Here is a 17,798-nt window from a genome sequence, read left to right on the forward strand (position 1 = left end):
TATCCGTTTTTGACATATATCATTAGAATTTGCTACAAATTTCCTTGCTTCTCAAAAATATAATATTTATAAAAAAAAAACACCTTTTCGCCATTTTTGGATTTATGATTGGCAACGGATCTAAATGTAATAACATTTTTTTAAAGATCTTTATTCCGAACGTAGTCAAGTTCTTAAATATCACTGAAATAAAATTCATTCTTATTTCAACGGTATATATACTCATAATATTTTCATATTTTTGTTCAATACTTTTTAACAAAACTGTCTTTGTTCAGTTATTTAAAGAATGCGGCATGATAATACTCGCAGGGGGCGGAGAGTATAGATATTCTGGGCGCCAAATTTCGGGAACATCAAAAGAAAAAAAAGTCAATTTTGCTTCTATTTTCAGTTTTTAAAAATAATTTCATAAGTGACAGCTACATGGAAAGGGGTTGAAATTTAAATACTATACTCCGGCATCTTTTTATCCTTCTAATGCCACCAGTCAATAAAGAATGATGAGACTCTAGTTAGTCATAATTGCAACGCTTTACTGAAGAAGTTGCAACTGAAAAAAAAGCTGCTAATCTCTTGTAGATTAATATGCTTTTTGTAAATCTAAAGAAGTGATTTAATATGTTGAATTTCATTTTGAAAATATGAACTTTTGTTTTTTTTACCATAATTTATTTTCTTTTTCTAAAAGTGTAACTCTATAAAAAAATTTATACGCAAGAACTCAGTTTGTAATCGAGTTTCTATTTATTACCAAAGATGCAATTTTTTTCTGAGGTTTTTAGATCTAATTAAATTTATCGATGCTAGAAAGTTCGGCAGCATATCTTTCTTAAAATGTATAGCTTTATTTAAATATTTTAAATTTAAAATATAATTAACGATTTTGACATTCTTACTTTAAAATTAATGACATTGAATGTAATTAAAATGTATTAGGAGAGTAGAGTTACTAAGTAGTGTGGAATTTATTTGAATTTTACAGTTTATGATACTTTTTTTAAAAAATACCTTTCTCTTTTTATTTTGTTTCAAATTTGCAAGTACAAATAATGATCAACAGATGGCAGCCTTATTTAACGAGACAAAAGAAGTAATTTGACACTTTTGACAGCCAATCATATTCGTAGATTTAAAACGCGTTAGTGGGAGCGGCGTCATAGAAAATGGTGATGAATGTCATTCTCTAATTTATAGTGTCCATCCCCCGTTACGAATTCAAATTTTACAATTTCTTGACAAGTGTTATCTTTTTAATTGTTTTCAAGTGCAAGATGTTTATTTTTCGTCGGAAACAAATCGAGCCTCTCTGATACATCCAACGATCTCAACATGGCGTATTTGCCGCTTGTGGCGCGATCTTTCTGTGACAGGGGCATGTGTATATACAAATTGTTTACTTACATTTGAAATATTTTGTTATCGTTTGCAAACATTGTTGTCCACGGTCGTTGAATCTTGCATAAAGGTAAGTGTGAGTGATATTATTCATTAATAAAGAAAAACATTAATTATCATTGCCGGTGTTTCTACCCAACCGGTTAGCTTATTTATTTTCATAAAAAAAAAAAAGATAACAGTTGCGATGTACGGGATGTTGTTAATGATTTTAAAAAATTTTTTAGTGTAATATACTAATTCAATTAATTACAAGAATTGATGTTTAGTGTTTGTATTTGTTTATTCGCATTAATTTATGTAATATTTTCCTTGATTTATGTTTGCTATTTGAACTTAAGAATTCGATAAATTTATACTTGATAAATTTTAAATTTTTATAACAAATATGAAATTTTTATATTTTTATAATCACTTTTAATATTGTTACTATATATTTGTAGCTTCCTTTATATTTCTAAACATTCCGAATTATTATTAATTATTTATTTCAAATTATAAAATATTAAAAAAAATTATAGTATTCCTTTTCACTAAAAAGTTGTATAAGATTATTCCGTTAAATTGAATATCCATTGATGTTTAATTTTCGTTTGTGTGCAATTTAATATCTTCTAAGTTCTTTAATGATTAACAATGCTGAGTAGATTAAATATTTATGATTAGCCATTTTGTTAAATGTTTACTCAGTTAATTTTTATTTCTTTATAAATCCATTAATTGGGGGGAGATATTTTATTTAAAATTATTAATTGCAAAATTTTTGCAGTATTGATTTGTTTGATGCTGTTTATTAAATAACCAAAAAGAATGTAATGCTTATGTTTGACTTAATTGGTGTTGCATTATATGCTAATGATTCATTTCTTTAATCTTTATTAATGATTTTTCAGAAATTTCAAAGATTTTCTTTACTGATATAACAAATAATACTTTAATTTCAAGATTAAAAAGTTTGCAAAACTAAAGAATATGGTACAATTGCCAGATTGTAACTTTGTAAGATAAAACTAAAGAACATAGTATGTAATTTTTGTCAGATTGATGCAAATGGTAGAAAATTTTTCATATATTGATTACAGTCAGGTAAATGTCTGAAGATATTGATAAATAGGTGTTATTAATTCTGTGTGCTTTTTCAATTGGTTATGGATTTGTATAATAAACAATATAAATTATATTAATATTGAGGTGTAAGAAGATTCATTTCGCCTTGATTGTGTTACGGGTAAAAAGTAATTTATCTCTAATGAGGAGCTTTAAATATTAATTGAAAAAACAAATAGAGGTAAAAATTGTGAGAAGAAAGCCGTAGTTGTTTAATTATGTATTTTAATTGTAGAATCTAAATTCACAAGAAATTAATATTTCTGAAATAAGTTCATATTTTCTCTCCTTCTAATTTTCCTGCAGGAATTTTTATTTCAATTTTGGAATATGCTAAGAATTAAAAATTTGATATTGAAGATAAACTTTTTGATATTTAGAAAAATAGATCTTAAAGAATAATTCTGAGCTAACATTATTTATAAGAATTATTAAAATATAAAAGAAAGTTTTTGATGGTATTAAAAAAATTGCTTGGTACATACTCTCTTCAATTTTTTGAGAAATAATGGAAATAAACAATTTCTTCATATAAATGATATTTTTATTATAACTGAAAATGAAGTTGAAAACAATAAAATGCCTTAATGTATTAAAAGGTTTTGTATGATTTATGTATAGTAAATTTTTTTTCGAGAAGTGTATTGTCTTTAACTAATTTATCATTTTATTGAATGCATATTTTCATTTTCTTACCTATGGTTTATAAAGAATAGTCATCAACAATTAATTTCATATTTAATAGCTGGAACCTTGGTGGTTTTACAAGTAAGTTTTAGGGGGAGTTGTCACAATTATTATTAATAAAAGATATTACGTTCTTCTTTAACAACATTGAATATAAATTTATCTTTTATTGCTCAAATTTGTGTTCTTATGAAATAGAAGAAGTAATTTAAGAATTATAAGTTTTATTTTTTAATTTCATGGTTTTTATCAATTAAATTAAATAAAAGACTTATGAAATTCTGTTCACCAATAAATAATTTTTTACGTGCATTACACAATAATGATAAAGATTAAATTAATAAGTTATATGAGTTAATCCAAATTTCTAGTGAATATTTGTATTTTAATATGAACATGTTTAAGAAAGAGTAATATTTGAAATATAGAATCCAAAGATTGCCTAGATGGATGTGATATCCTTCTTAATATATTTGAAAATAGTTTATTATATGCAATAGAAATAATAAAATAGTTTTCTCTGTTTTAATATATTCATTATTTACAAAAATAATTTTCTGTTTGTAGGACTTCTTTTTAGAGCTGATTTTTTTAAAAAAATAATTTTAAAAAATTTACTTGGAGAAAACTTAATTTTTTTTCTTATGGATGAAACAGATAATCTATAGATATTTAATGCATGTTATGGGCTGTTACAGATACATTTATGATTTCATTCCTCTTGATATTTTACTGTTGAATCTGTAATCACTAATATATTGTACTGCCTCTTGCCCTTGAAAGGCTGAGTATTAATTGGGAAATAGAAGGATAAGTAATATCACTTTATCAAAAAACAAACAATGTTTTGTAATTTGGAAATGGTGAAGGCACTTTCTTTTTTCTTTATTAAAGTCCACTTTGAAAAGAGAAGTTTAATTGCTTAGATGTAATCTAAAAGTTATGACTATTAGATAAGGTCTGCTTCATTACCTGCTCCAAGATGGAGGGGGAGTTCAATAAATAGATTTTTAAAATTTTGGGGAACTGAAGCTCAATTATATACTAAGATTTCGTTTACCTCTTGCTATACTGTTAATTGCATGATAATAATGTTGCGTATAAATTAAAATTCTCTTAATTTTGAATTTATTTGACTTATTTACAATCTTTGCATTTAAATAAGAATTTAAAAGTTACATCTGGAAGGCTAATTAGTCTTCTTTCTTAAATTATAATAAATTACTTAAAATATATTTTGAGATGGTTGTTTTTACAAATTAGTATAAAAAAATGAATTCTCTCTTTTTTTAAAACTTATCATTATATAGTGTATTAATAGGCTAATGTGTAAAGGAATAGAATTAGTTCAAATTTACTTGATAATTTAATTCAAATAATACCTGCTTGCATATTGAATTCATAATACATCAAATGGCAGCTGATTTTTTTAATATATAAGTAAGCCCCGTTATGTTTGAATACTTAAAGAAATTCAGTTCAATATTTTTAAATATCAAGGAAAATAGCAAATATATTTGATAGTTAATTTAATGTAGATTTTAAAGATATGGTTGATTGGAAAAAAAAATCTTATCAGCTGTTGTTGGATGTTGATAAAAATAGTAATTTCTGGAAATAAAGTTTTCATTTGATATCGAGTCTTTTTAATTAAATCTGAAAGTATTATTAAGTCTCAGGCTATTAATTTAATAAATTCTGTTCATTTATTTTAATTGTGAAAAATTGAATTGGGATTTTAGAATTATTAAAGTATGCTTCTTCGATTTTTGAATAACTTTTTGGAGTAGATCTGTTTTTAGTAAATGTCAGTTATCTTATAAATTTCAAATATTCTATTTTATTAACTTCAGTTGTCTCAAATATGAATGATCTGTTAATGAAAATGAATCATGGACTTGTATGATTTAATAAAGTTTATTTTTTAATTGTTTTTTCATATACATTTATCTTTGAATAATTGCACATCTTAATACAGTAACAAAAGAAAGCACGTGAATGAATTAGAAAGAAAGAACCATATAAAAAAAAGTTTGTGAAAGCACTTATCAATAATGAAAAGAAAAATGAGATGCAAATAGTCTTTCATGTAAGAAAATTATAGTTTGAAACGATACCAAGGGAAGTATGATAAGGCTTTTTGTTGTGCTTTAGCTGTTAGCTTTTATACTTTTTATGTACCTAGATATGAATATTTCATGCTTGACTTGATGCACTCTAAAATTCTTCTTTACTAGTTTCTTTCTTTTGCTTAAAACATGGATTGGGGTTTGAAACTGATAAGAACTTCAGGGGAAGGGATGTTTTTAAATAATTTTCATGCTGTAATTGTATTTGAATTTGATATGTAGTATGACTATAAAATATATGTATTTAGTGATAGGTATTAAATTGATGGAAATAACTGTATATAGATAGTGTGTATAATAAAAATCCAAATTTTTTATAAAAGCAGATTTTTGATTTTCTCTATTATATGAATTAAATAAAATTATATAATTTTTTCATTATAATGACTCTTTTTATTATGTTTCAGTTATCAGTTGATTGCTCTCTGTCTGTTGTGTCAATACATCAACAATCAACTTCATTAGTTTTCAATTTAAAAACTAAAAAGTTAGAATTTTTCATAAGGACATATTCTTCAGAGTAAAATTATTTGTGTTCTTTCCTATGTAAATCTAAGAATTATGCTTAAATTCAAACTAATTTTGACATGGAGAAATAAAATTCTCAGTTGTATCAATGGATCTTAAATTTTTTTTTTTCTGTTGTCAAAGTATTTATTCAGTTTTACTTGCTTTTTATTGTAATTTTTGTATTCTTTTCATTATTTATTTGTTTATTCTTATGCAGGTGAAATGTTTAATAAATTGTTTCACAAGAACCATGATTTATAAAGAATGAAAAAAGATCTAAAACATTCAGGCCCTATTGAATAATAGATTAGAATGCTTATTTTGTCCATATCTTTTATCTTTGTGATTTGAATTGATTTGCAGATCTTAATTTATTGATTTTAAGAAACAGTAAGAATAATCCACTTTTTGTAAAATAATGAGTATACATTAAAATATTTAGTTAGTAATTAGATTTTAAGGTTGACTTTGTATATTTACCATACTTAGGTTTAGATTAAGAATTTTTAAACTATGTTGTCATAAAATAAAATGTTAGAAGTTTCTTGATTTCAGCCAGCTTCATTGTTTAGATGTTCAACATTTGTTATCTGAAATAGTGAGGAAAATCTTGTTAGGTTAGAATGTTTCATTGGAAATATAAAATTGCAATTTTTAATTGTCTTTTAGGTACTTTTTATCATAACCCTTAACTTTTCCTTGTGACATACAAGGTGGGGGGGGAATCTAGCAATTTTGAATGAAGGAATAACTAAAAAGTTTAAAACATAAGTTTAAGTAAAATAAATTAAAAAAAAACATTGCACTATTTTCCCCCCCTCCCATTTGCATCTAAAGAAAGTTTATTATATAAAATTTCAGAATTTTTAAGAATTTTTCTTGAATTTTTTTTATGGTATCTGATATTTGTAATTTCACCTTCCTCTTTATATTAATGGAAATTCTTATGCAATTAGGATAATGTATAAGATTACAAATAAAAAAAACTAATCTAAATTGTTTAATTGTTTTCATCTTTTGAAACCTCTTTTTAAAAAATAAGTTTCTATTTATTTTATGAAATTATTTTTTAGTACATCCTATTTGTTCATGAATATTTTATATTCATGAAAGAAAGTCATGAATATTTCATATTTATGAAAGAATAGTTAGTATAAAAAAGCAAAGAAACTCAATTGGTTAAGGGAAGTTCTTATTACTTATATTCAGGAGAGGAAAAAAAAAAAAAAAAAAAAAAAAAAAAAAAATGTGTGTCTGGGCTTTTAAATCACAATTCCATGCGACATCATATGAAACAATCCAGAATTCTAAAGTATTGTGGGCTCTTTTAAAATTTACAACTAAAATTAAAAAATATATTTTCCATAAAATTTGTTATATGAATACTGTAAATTAAATTAAATTTGATTCATTTCTTAATTTTTTTATTTTAAAGTTTATCTTTTAATATTTAGATTGTAATGGAATTATTTCTTATCCAGAAAATTATTAGAAATAGAAAAAGCTTAACCATTTGAATATTGAAGTTGTTTCTGTGTATCAAAAATACAGGATAGATTGTATATGTAAGGGAAGAAATTAATAAGAGTAGTAGTAAGTAAATAATGCTTAAAGTTAATAAGTAAAAAAATGTTTGAGTGCTCAGCACAATATTTCTTCTTAGTGCTCAAACATTTAAGAAGCCATAATGAAGTAAAAAAAAAAGTTTTAATCGAGCATAATTCACTACCTGCAGTGCTTTTTTAGGATAAAGATTTTCAGTGTATTTGCAGGAGGAAATTTTAAAGTAACTATAAAACTGGTAAAGAGAAAAAGCAAAATCAAAGTGATTATTTAACTATTTTAATATGTTTCAATTGAAAGTTTTTTACATTTCACAGTGGAGGAAATTTACTCTAAAAACTTTATTTTAAAAATAAGAAAAATATTCTGAATAATTATTTCTTTGAAATATTCTGTAACATATTTATTAGATGATATAAAATCACTATAATAACCAAAACTTTATTTCAGTTAGGTTAATGTTTATAATTAACTTAATATTTAAAGAATAATTTTTTTTTTAGATAAATTGTTAACTTGAAATGAAATGATCATAAAATTTTTGTTACAGAATTATTATGTTGTATTTGAAATAGAAAAATATACTACAGTTAACTTTCAGATAAAGGGTTTTGGAAAACTGAATATTCTCTAAATGTTAATATTGGAATAAAGCAAATTGCCTTTCTTTCTTTTCAAGTTGTTAGAAGATGAAGTCTTATATCGCAAACAGAAAGCAATAAAAAAATATGATAAATAAAATAGAAAGGAAACCATTATAGTTTTATTAATGAATATGTGAAATAAGTAGAATCTTCTCCTTAGTTTTCAGTATTGAAACAAAAATCCCAGATATAGTGCAGGAATATTTGAATTCATTAAATAATAATAACATTTTATAAAATATCTTAAAAATTTATTAAAGTTGGTGATAACTTTCTGTGGCAAATAAATTGGTAACATTGGGAAGGTAATTTTCTTGAATTTTATGATGGTGTAAAAATAATTTTTGTGCTATAATGTATTTAGGAATTATCCTATCAAGGCATCAAAATTTTGCTTAATTTTTTAATTAGAAGTTTAAAAATATCACTCTAAAGTGAACATTTCCACCCTTAAAATATTATAGTTTTCCAAAATTTGGTCAATCTAGATGCCATATTTTGTCTTGTAGATTTGCCTACAAGTGCTCACATACTCAGTTTTAATTATTAATTATAGATGTTTTTGAATATATTTATGCATTTTTTTTTTATACTTTTGTTAAAGAATGGAATATCCTTGCCATTAATATTCAATTGATCAAAAAAAAAAAAAAACTTATATACTTTCAAAGAAAATGTATCATTTAATATAGTTTTTTTTATGTCATATGAAATCTTCCAAATGAATACATTTTTACGTTTGAAAGTATGGCACTCTTGTGTATGTGTTAAAATATTGTTGATGAAAAACTTATGCATTTAGTTCTTTTTGTTAAAAATAATTAGAAGTTTTATTTAGCATTAAAGAATTACATAAATGTTTCTTAAGCATAAATAGAAAAAAATGTTCACTGATAGTTAGTGGAGGAATAAATTATTTTCAGAATTTTTATCTAAATATTTTCATAGAAATGTATAATTATGCACATTAATTTTTTATGTTAAAAGTATAATTTTTTAAAAAAAACTTTTAATACAATTTAAGATGAAAATGCCAATCTTTCTTATATTAAAACTGAAGATATTTTATAATTATCAATTGCATGTAGACAAAATACAGTGGATCTTTAGTTTCAACCTTTAGTTATATAAAAATGTCTAGTTGTATATTGGATACATTTGCATTAATTGTTTTTGCAATTATAAACTGTATAATGAAACTTTCTTATGATTAAGGAGAGAGAGAGAGAGAGAAAAAAAACTTTTTTTAAATTCATGTTTTATTAATAAACAAATGTCTCAAAAGTTTTTGATTGAGCATGACACTTTGAGAAGAATAATTATGAATAATTTTTAAAAAAACATTATTACATTTTTTTTAATTATAGGAACAAAGTTTACATCTAAAATCAGTGAATTACTTTTTCTAAAACTCCATTATTAAATCTAATTAGTTATACAGAACAAAAATTATACACTATATTATTACTATTTTTACATAAAATGTCATGTTTTAGTATTTGCATTTTGTAAAGAATTGATTTTAATCCTGTTAAAAGGGATTAAAAAATTTGTTTGTAGGTATTAATACTCTTTTTGTTGATAAACATTAAAATATTATCTACAAGAATTGAAATATGTTGAATAAACATGCTACTTTTTTTTGGATTTAGAAAAATTTAACTTCAAGTATTTTTTTAGACTAAAAATTTGTTTGAAATAGAATACTAAAAAAAAGGAGCCAATTCAAGAATGCTCTTAACAAAATATGTTTTATGTTAATATCTTAGGAAATATGCTTAAAGCAATGGAAACAAATGTCAAGAAAATTACATTATGCACCTTCACAAACAAATATGTGACATTTTAAACTGAAATATCATTCCAGTCTTACTTATTTGAGACATCATTCAAAAAATTTTACTTATTTATTTCTGAGTTTTGACAATGTTATTCTGTGCTATTCAGTATTTGAAGATACTCTTTCCATTCCATTTTCTTTGTATTTAAAATTTCTGCTTATTATTCTGAATAATGGGAGCAAAATTTATATGTGAATTATTTACCATTAGATAACTTGGACATAAGTTTTCTCGTATTTGTATGATTAATAATTACGAATTAAATCAAATAAGCAGTGAATAAGTTCAAGAAAGTAGTCATTTATCTACCAGAGAATAACCTACCAGTTTTATTATAACTGTCAAAACACGAAATTTCAGTTATTCTTCATTAAATTGAGCTACTTAAAAAAAAAAATTCAGCTAAAATTCTTTAAAATTTTTCTAATAAAATAAAAACTTTTATGAAATATCTAAAACAATAGCATAAAATAAGTTAAATGAATAAGAATAATTTTATTCATTTTTTAAAAATCTTTTGTAATCTTACCACTGATTGACATAACTTTCTGATTGCAATTTGATAATTTTACCTATGAGAAAGTTGTGCTAAATTTTTATGTCTTGAGCGATTTTCACTAAAATGTTATGCAGATATAAAATAACTGCTTTGTGAGCTTACATTTTAAACATTATGGATAAGTTTATATTGAGTTATTTCAATGTTTTAAGACTGGCTCCCTAAATGTAAAAGTTTATCTGAGTGTAGTTCATTTAATTAATTCAAAATAGAAATGGAAGTCAACTATTTTATATTTATGTGCATAATATTTCAGTGAAACGTCGTAAACAGAAAACTTGGCTATATTTTCTGGTGAATTGCCATCTTGATATATGAGCTTTTAACAGTTTTTTTTCACTTAACCAAGTTAATATTTGACTTTATTTTTTGCTGTCTGTAAAATTTATAAAATCGCCATTTTTAATTACATTAAACTTTAACTTACAACTTGAAGCAAACTATTCATATATGTATTGCAATAAACTATGTATTGGATAATACGATAACACAAGAGCTGGATTTCCTGAAACAGGATAAATATTTTAACATACATTAATTGAATCTGTTTACATTAATATACTGTTTTATGCAATATAGACGTGTTGTTGATCTGAATGGCAGACTCTCGCCCCTTTGCTCTGGCCTTGGCTTTTAGCTTTTCAGCATCAGAAGTTCAATCCTTAGAAGGGCAGCGTCATAATATGGTACGACGATCCTTATGAAACTGTTTTTTGTTGTCTTTGATTCTACAGTTGAAATAATGCAATTTTCATGAAATCCCCCCCCCCCCCCCCTTAATATTAAACATTTAACATGTTTGTTGACTAGCACTCATTCTGAAAATCGTGACGTACTTATTGAAAACAATCTTTCAAAACATTGCAAAATAAATAATTTAGAGTGATTTACTTTGCATTGCTTTATTGTTTTGAACGATCATTTTCAACATGTACCTCGCGGTTTATATCTAATATGGTTATAAAATTTGACACGTAGTTACATCTTAAATAAAAGCTTTTCAAAATTGTAATAATTAAAAAAAATTAAAGTAATTAAAATATTGCCATTTTTACTCAATATGTGCAGAATGTTATAGTTGCACAAAGAATAATTTTGCATCATTTAAAAGTAATAATAAAAACGCTTTTCGGCCATATCAGTTTATCGAGAAAATATTTTTATCAATAAAAAAAATGCTGCTAAGTTTTATGTTACTTTTTTTTTTGTATTAAACACTGACTTTATTCTGTGCAGTACAACGATATTATATTTCCTTCTTTGTTTGCAGGTTATCATAGGTATTAAGCAAGATAAATTTTAAAAACAAAGATAGATTAATCAGTTTTAAAACATCATTTTACGATGTTTCGTTTGTTGAGTCTTTAATCTCTTTATTATTATTTTTTGTTATTTTTTCACAAATGAATTGCTTCTTTTATTGAAAAACTTAAATTTTAACTTAATATTTTATTTGAAAAAATTCAGCTTCAACATATTTTTAAATGTTTCCATGTCTTTACAAGTGGAGTTGCTATCTACTGAGCACAAGGGTTATGGAATTACGGTTACGTTGTACGGAATAGTACGATTAAAATTTTTCAGTTTATTGATATTTTTATGATAGTTTCTGGATATTTAAACTGTTTGCTTGATGAACTTTAAATATTTAAATGCCATTCTTGTTAAAATATATTTGTAAAAATTGGATGTTTCTGTTGAGTAAAAAGTAATCCTAATAAATTTCAACCATCAGCCTTAATTGTTTTCAAGAAACATATTTCTTGATCGATCAGTATGTCTTAGTCACTGCAAGTAAAAATATTTAAGATACTTTCCTTTCATGTTCCTTGATATTGATCTTGAAGGGTTTTTATTGCTTTCCACCTGTTTCTACGTTTAAAAGAAAAATAATTGTAAATAAATAATAAAATAAAAAGCAGTCTAGAAAACCTGCTTGAGTTTTTCTCCAGTCAAAGGAGAGCACCTATCGTGATCTGAAGAGCGTAAAGCAATTTAATGGCAGAATGCCAAAAAGTGATTTTTGAGTTAATCGTCGCAGAACGATTGAATGACTTACAAGTTTTAGATGCAACATATATATATTTTAATGATATTTTTAAAAAATAAATTAATTTAGACTTGCATAAAGTTAGAACTTTTAACTGTTTATATAAAATTGCTTAAATGTTTTCAAAACATATTTTTATAAGTAAATTGCAAGAATAAAATGTTTGTTGATCTTCTGTGTTATTTGTATTATTATTGGATTCTTTATTCTGTAGTTCTTTTTATATATTCTTACAAATATAATTTATCATCTTTTCCATTTAGTCTAGGCAAAATCACATTGACTGATTTGAAAAATCCAAATAGGTTTGGTATGTAATTGCTCGTTTGATTTGTTATATTTTCGATTTTTGCTCTGTTTTATATATCTCCGTGCATTTTGGAATGAGTGGATTGGATAATTTTGTAATTAAATTCATTGTTTTAATTATTGCATTCTTTATTCTATATTTTTTTACTTATTACAAATATAATTTATCTTTTTCATTTGGTTTGGACGCGACCTTTGACATTTTTAGGCATTTAATGTAGGCAAAATCACATTGGCTGATTTGAAAAATCCAAATAGATTTGGTATGTAATTGTTGTCTTATTTGTTATGTCTTCGATTTTTGCTCTATTTTAATTGTTTCCATGCATTTTGGAATGAGTGGATCGAATAATTTTGTAATTGAATTCGTTCAGTGTCTTATTATCACATTCATTCTGCAGTTATTTCTCATATTTAATTTTATTTTTGTACAGGTTTTCGTAAAAAAGACCATTTTGTGTGATATAATGTTGAAATTTAAATTTCGTAATCCTTCAAAATTGAATTGAAGCAAATTTGTTAAAATAAAATATTGCAGATAAAAATAGAAAAAATGAACTTTTATTGATATTACTTATATGATTTTTCGATCATTTCAATGGTTAAGTAAATATTATTAAATTTTTTTTTTCACTTAGAAGACTGTCTTTTGCCGAGATTTCTTCTCTGTTAAGAGTGTATATACTTAAAAGATCTGGGAAACAAAATAAGATAATTTCATATCTATTTGATGCATTGATATTTTTAAAATGACCAATTAATATATCTTCTATCCCAAACTATTGGTTCAATTTCCCTTATTTTTTTTTTATAAGAAAGCTCACGATTCTTAAATATGTCAATGGCCGCCTGACCTCCATCCTCCTCCAGTTTTGAGAAAATTTCAAGTTTTATTTCAATCTACATTCGCTATGAGAGGGGGGGGGGACTTTTAGAATTCCTCACTCCAACCACTGTATTGATTTTGAAATTTTTATTTTATATTTAATTTTTTAGATTTTCATACGTGGTTGGTTACCTGCTCCCATCCTAAAGTTTTGATTGCAAAATATTGCAAAATTTGGCAAAGTCCCCAATTTTAATAATTGGATCAATGTCCCACTTTTTAGACATAGCTTATCAATCAAAATATTCTATGTTTAATGTGCAAATTGAATTTAAAATAATGCTTTCTCTTATTTAGAGAAGATGTAATTCATCAAAGTATTTGATAGAACTAAATTAAATCTGATAATTTGACTGGCGAACTGTTCTATGAAACTGTTCTAAGTCGATTAGTTTCTATGAAATCAGATGTTTTTTACTGATTTATCTTACTTGTTCTGAAGAATTTAGCAGAAGTATGTGCTGCTAGAATTTTCAAGTTTTTAGAATTCTCTAGCTCATAATAATTTTTATTCTTGAAGTTAATAGAATATATTTGTCTGCAGTTTTTAATTCTTATGAGAAGTTTTGCTGTTAATATATCTGATAATGCGAGGAAAAAATGATATTATGAAGTATTTGGTTGACGGCTTATTTTCGTGACAATGTTATCTTTATTGCCTTTACCGAAAATAGCCGATAATTAATAAGCCAATAATTAATAAAATTGACTATGTGAGTTGATTGTTTAATGCAACTTTCTAGACTAATCATAATAATAAAAAAAGTCCCTACCGATGAAGGACCAGGAAGTATATAAAATATGCACGTTTTTCATTATAATCACGTACTCGGGCATCTTTTTTCTGTTATTACTACAGTGTAGAAGTAACGATAATGAAAAGTTCATTCAATGAATCAGGTAGTGTACTTCGATGACGATTAAAGTATTTTTACTGATTTGAGAAATAAAACGTTTGCAACGATGATAAAATTGCAAACTGGTTTTATTAATTAGATGCAGTGATGGGAAAGAATGTAGGCTATTAGGGAAAGTATTCATGTATCTTCAGTTGAAATACCTTTAGCGATTGCTGTGCAGTGAAGCATTATCTTTTATACTACCTGAATTGCTAGTTCATAATTCTATTGCAATAATAAATATGCCAAATGAATTTTAAAATTTCATAGTTTATTGAAAAAATAAATCGATTTTCGAAAAACGTCGGAAGTTAATGTTTTGGCAATAAATTTAAATGAAAGATAAAGAAAGTTTAAAAAATTTTTAGTGCAACAAATGGCAAATATGCAATAAATGATTTAATATGACAATTCTATATCATTCTCATTCAAGAAGAATGCAATTCTTTAAGGGAAAGAAATGTTTTTTTTTTTCCCTTCTGGATCTGAAAATGTATTTTTTATTTAATAAAACATAATTTTAATTAATTGTGATAAATTTTTTGTGTGAACAAAATGTGAAGGAAATTTAATAGGTTGGATTTTTGTAGCTGGCAAACTACAATTCAAAATTTCTAATAGATTCAACTCTAATAATTCAAAATTTCTGATAGAAAAGGGAACTTGAAAATTTTCAGTCGAATATGATTAAATGCTTTAAGAAGCCTTGACATGTTTAATTTTTTATCTTACTTATAATAAAGATAAATGTGTGTGCATTGGTGTATTGATTGTTTGACTTAAAGCTATGAGACTTAGTCGATACATATTTTGAAGGACAGGAAACATCCGAGCGATTTATTTTGTAATGTTAATCAGAATATTAATTAAAAATCTAGAGAAATTAAATTTTTTTTTCAATAACTGATGAAAATATTACAGCACAACATTAATTTTTACATTTTCTACATTTTACAACGATGCCAATTTTTGCTGTATAATTTGTTTCTATTTTTAATTAATTAAAAAATATTTTTTAAGTATATAAAAATATTTATAATAATATATTTCATTGTCGAAATGAAACGTTGTTTTTATTGTTCTAATAATCTACTAATATTTCATTCGGGCTTTTTTTTTCTTTGTTAATGATCAAGATATAAATATTCAGCTTATTTTTACTTGTTGAATAGGTTTAAATATAAAACATGGTTTTAATAAAAGTTTTGAAATTTTATTGTACTTAAAATTAAGATTTAACTTCAGATTAAAGCATGAAATGAATTTCCCAATAATGTTTTGTCGAATTCTAATGATAATTTCGACAATCGTAGGGCTTTGAAAAATGATACTCCCGATGATAAATTAATGTTATGAATTACAACATCTTGGAAACCCGTATATATATTTCAGAAAAAATTTTCCTCTTACTAATCAAAAAAATTATTTCCTAAAATCACGAAAAAATTCACAAATAACATTTTTTTTTATTAATTAATATTTTCTTACGCATGAATATGAAAAAGAATGAATTGTAACAGAGTAAAATTTTTGGATGAGATCAAAGCTGATATTCTGAGATATTAGAATTCAACAATTTTGTACAAATCTCGCATTGTTTCTGCAACATTTTACAAAAATTGCAAAATTCCCCCAGTTGATGGATAACACTTACTTTTCAATCATTATATATTATAATAGTCAAATTATATGTATATTTATTTTTATGTATATTTTTACACTTTATTGGATATGAGCTTTAATGGCAATTATAATATTGCAATTGGTTAAATATAATATTTGTTTTCAGATCGAGCGATTTTAACTAATAAATTTTGCTCTCCCCCCCCCCTCAAAAAAAAAACACAAAAAAACAAGACCAACTTTACTCAGACGATATAAAGTTTGACTGTGGAACATATTGATTGTAAGAATGTTTAATCAATTTTTGCCCTTTACTAGCAGTTATCGTTTGCAAATAAATGAGATAGAAATCTAAAGAAATCCGAATAATTTCTTACGGTTCCGTAAGTTTACACTAAAATGAGATAATTAACACCCATTATTTAGATATTCAATGACTTAATGATGAGCATTCATTCATCAATTTCTTTGATTAGATGACAGATATTTTCAGAATAACCTTAAGCTTATTCAGAGTAATAAAGTACTTGCCTCGTTATATTTGCATTTGTGTATAAACGGGATTTTGAATCTGTAGTTCCAATGATCGTAGCATGATAATGTGCTAGACTGAATTCATTAGTGTTTGTTCATCTTGATTGCATCAACCATTGCGTAACAGAAAGAATGTCCATCACTTAGTCATTCTTTCAGCAGCTCTTTATAGATTGTTTTTTTTTGTTCTCCTTTTATAGATTTTATTTTTATTCTTTTGTTTCAATGAGTAGTTTTCGCATGACTCATCACACAATTTACAACCTGCATGCCAGCCTACGAAAATGAAAAAGTATTAAAAAAAAAAAGTCCTGAGGCATCCAACTAAGTTCAGAAAGCATTTTCCAAATATATATGATGTTTTTAAAAAAATTAATATAAGATTAAAATGATGAATAAATGTGAAAATATTTATATAAATATGTAGCTTTTCAAGTAAAAGCAGATTTTTATGTAAATTTTAGCATTTATTTACATATTCTAGGAATGTTCTAGAAAAAAAAAGTTTAACATTTTTGATGTTTCTTTGTAACATTACATGTGTAACATACCTTAGAGTGTAAATATTATCTAAGATTTATATTCAAAAATGAAATTTGTGTTTGTGTAATATTAAATTACCTATGAAATTTTGGATTTTTTCAACAATATTTACATTAAACGACCACAAATTTAATTCTAGAACATTCAACACCAAATCTAAAGTTCATTACATTCTGCGTAACATAATGAGCAGTAATTTATAAACGATAACTGCTAGTAAAGGGCAAAAATCGATTAAACATTCCTACAATCAATATGTTCCGCAGTCAAACTTTATATCGTCTGAGTAAAGTTGTTTTCGTTTTTTTTTAAGAAAGCAAAATTTATTAGTTAAAATCGTTTGATCTGAAAATAAATATATTTAACCAATTGCAACATTATAATTGCCATTAAATTAATTTAAATTTTTATTAAGATATTTTCATTATTTTTTTGAGATATGACGATAGCTGTACTGTAGAATTATGAAAAAACTCGTTTTTCTGGAAATGCATTTGAAGATTTTAAATGTCTGTA

The 17,798-nt window shown here is 24.7% G+C and overlaps 1 protein-coding gene across 2 annotated transcripts in view; it reads left to right on the forward strand.

Annotated features, from left to right (window-relative positions):
• Positions 1-1,123: 1,123 nt before the first annotated feature.
• Positions 1,124-17,798, forward strand: part of LOC129956468 (poly [ADP-ribose] polymerase tankyrase-like) — a 141,044-nt gene continuing 124,369 nt past the window's right edge. For both annotated transcript variants that reach the window (XM_056068371.1, XM_056068370.1), the window contains exon 1: positions 1,124-1,468. The gene's annotated coding sequence lies outside the window, so the exon portion shown is untranslated. The remainder of the gene's footprint in view (positions 1,469-17,798) is intronic.

This window comes from Argiope bruennichi, chromosome 11, assembly GCF_947563725.1.
Source record: "Argiope bruennichi chromosome 11, qqArgBrue1.1, whole genome shotgun sequence".
NCBI classification, from domain to species: Eukaryota; Metazoa; Arthropoda; class Arachnida; order Araneae; family Araneidae; genus Argiope; species Argiope bruennichi.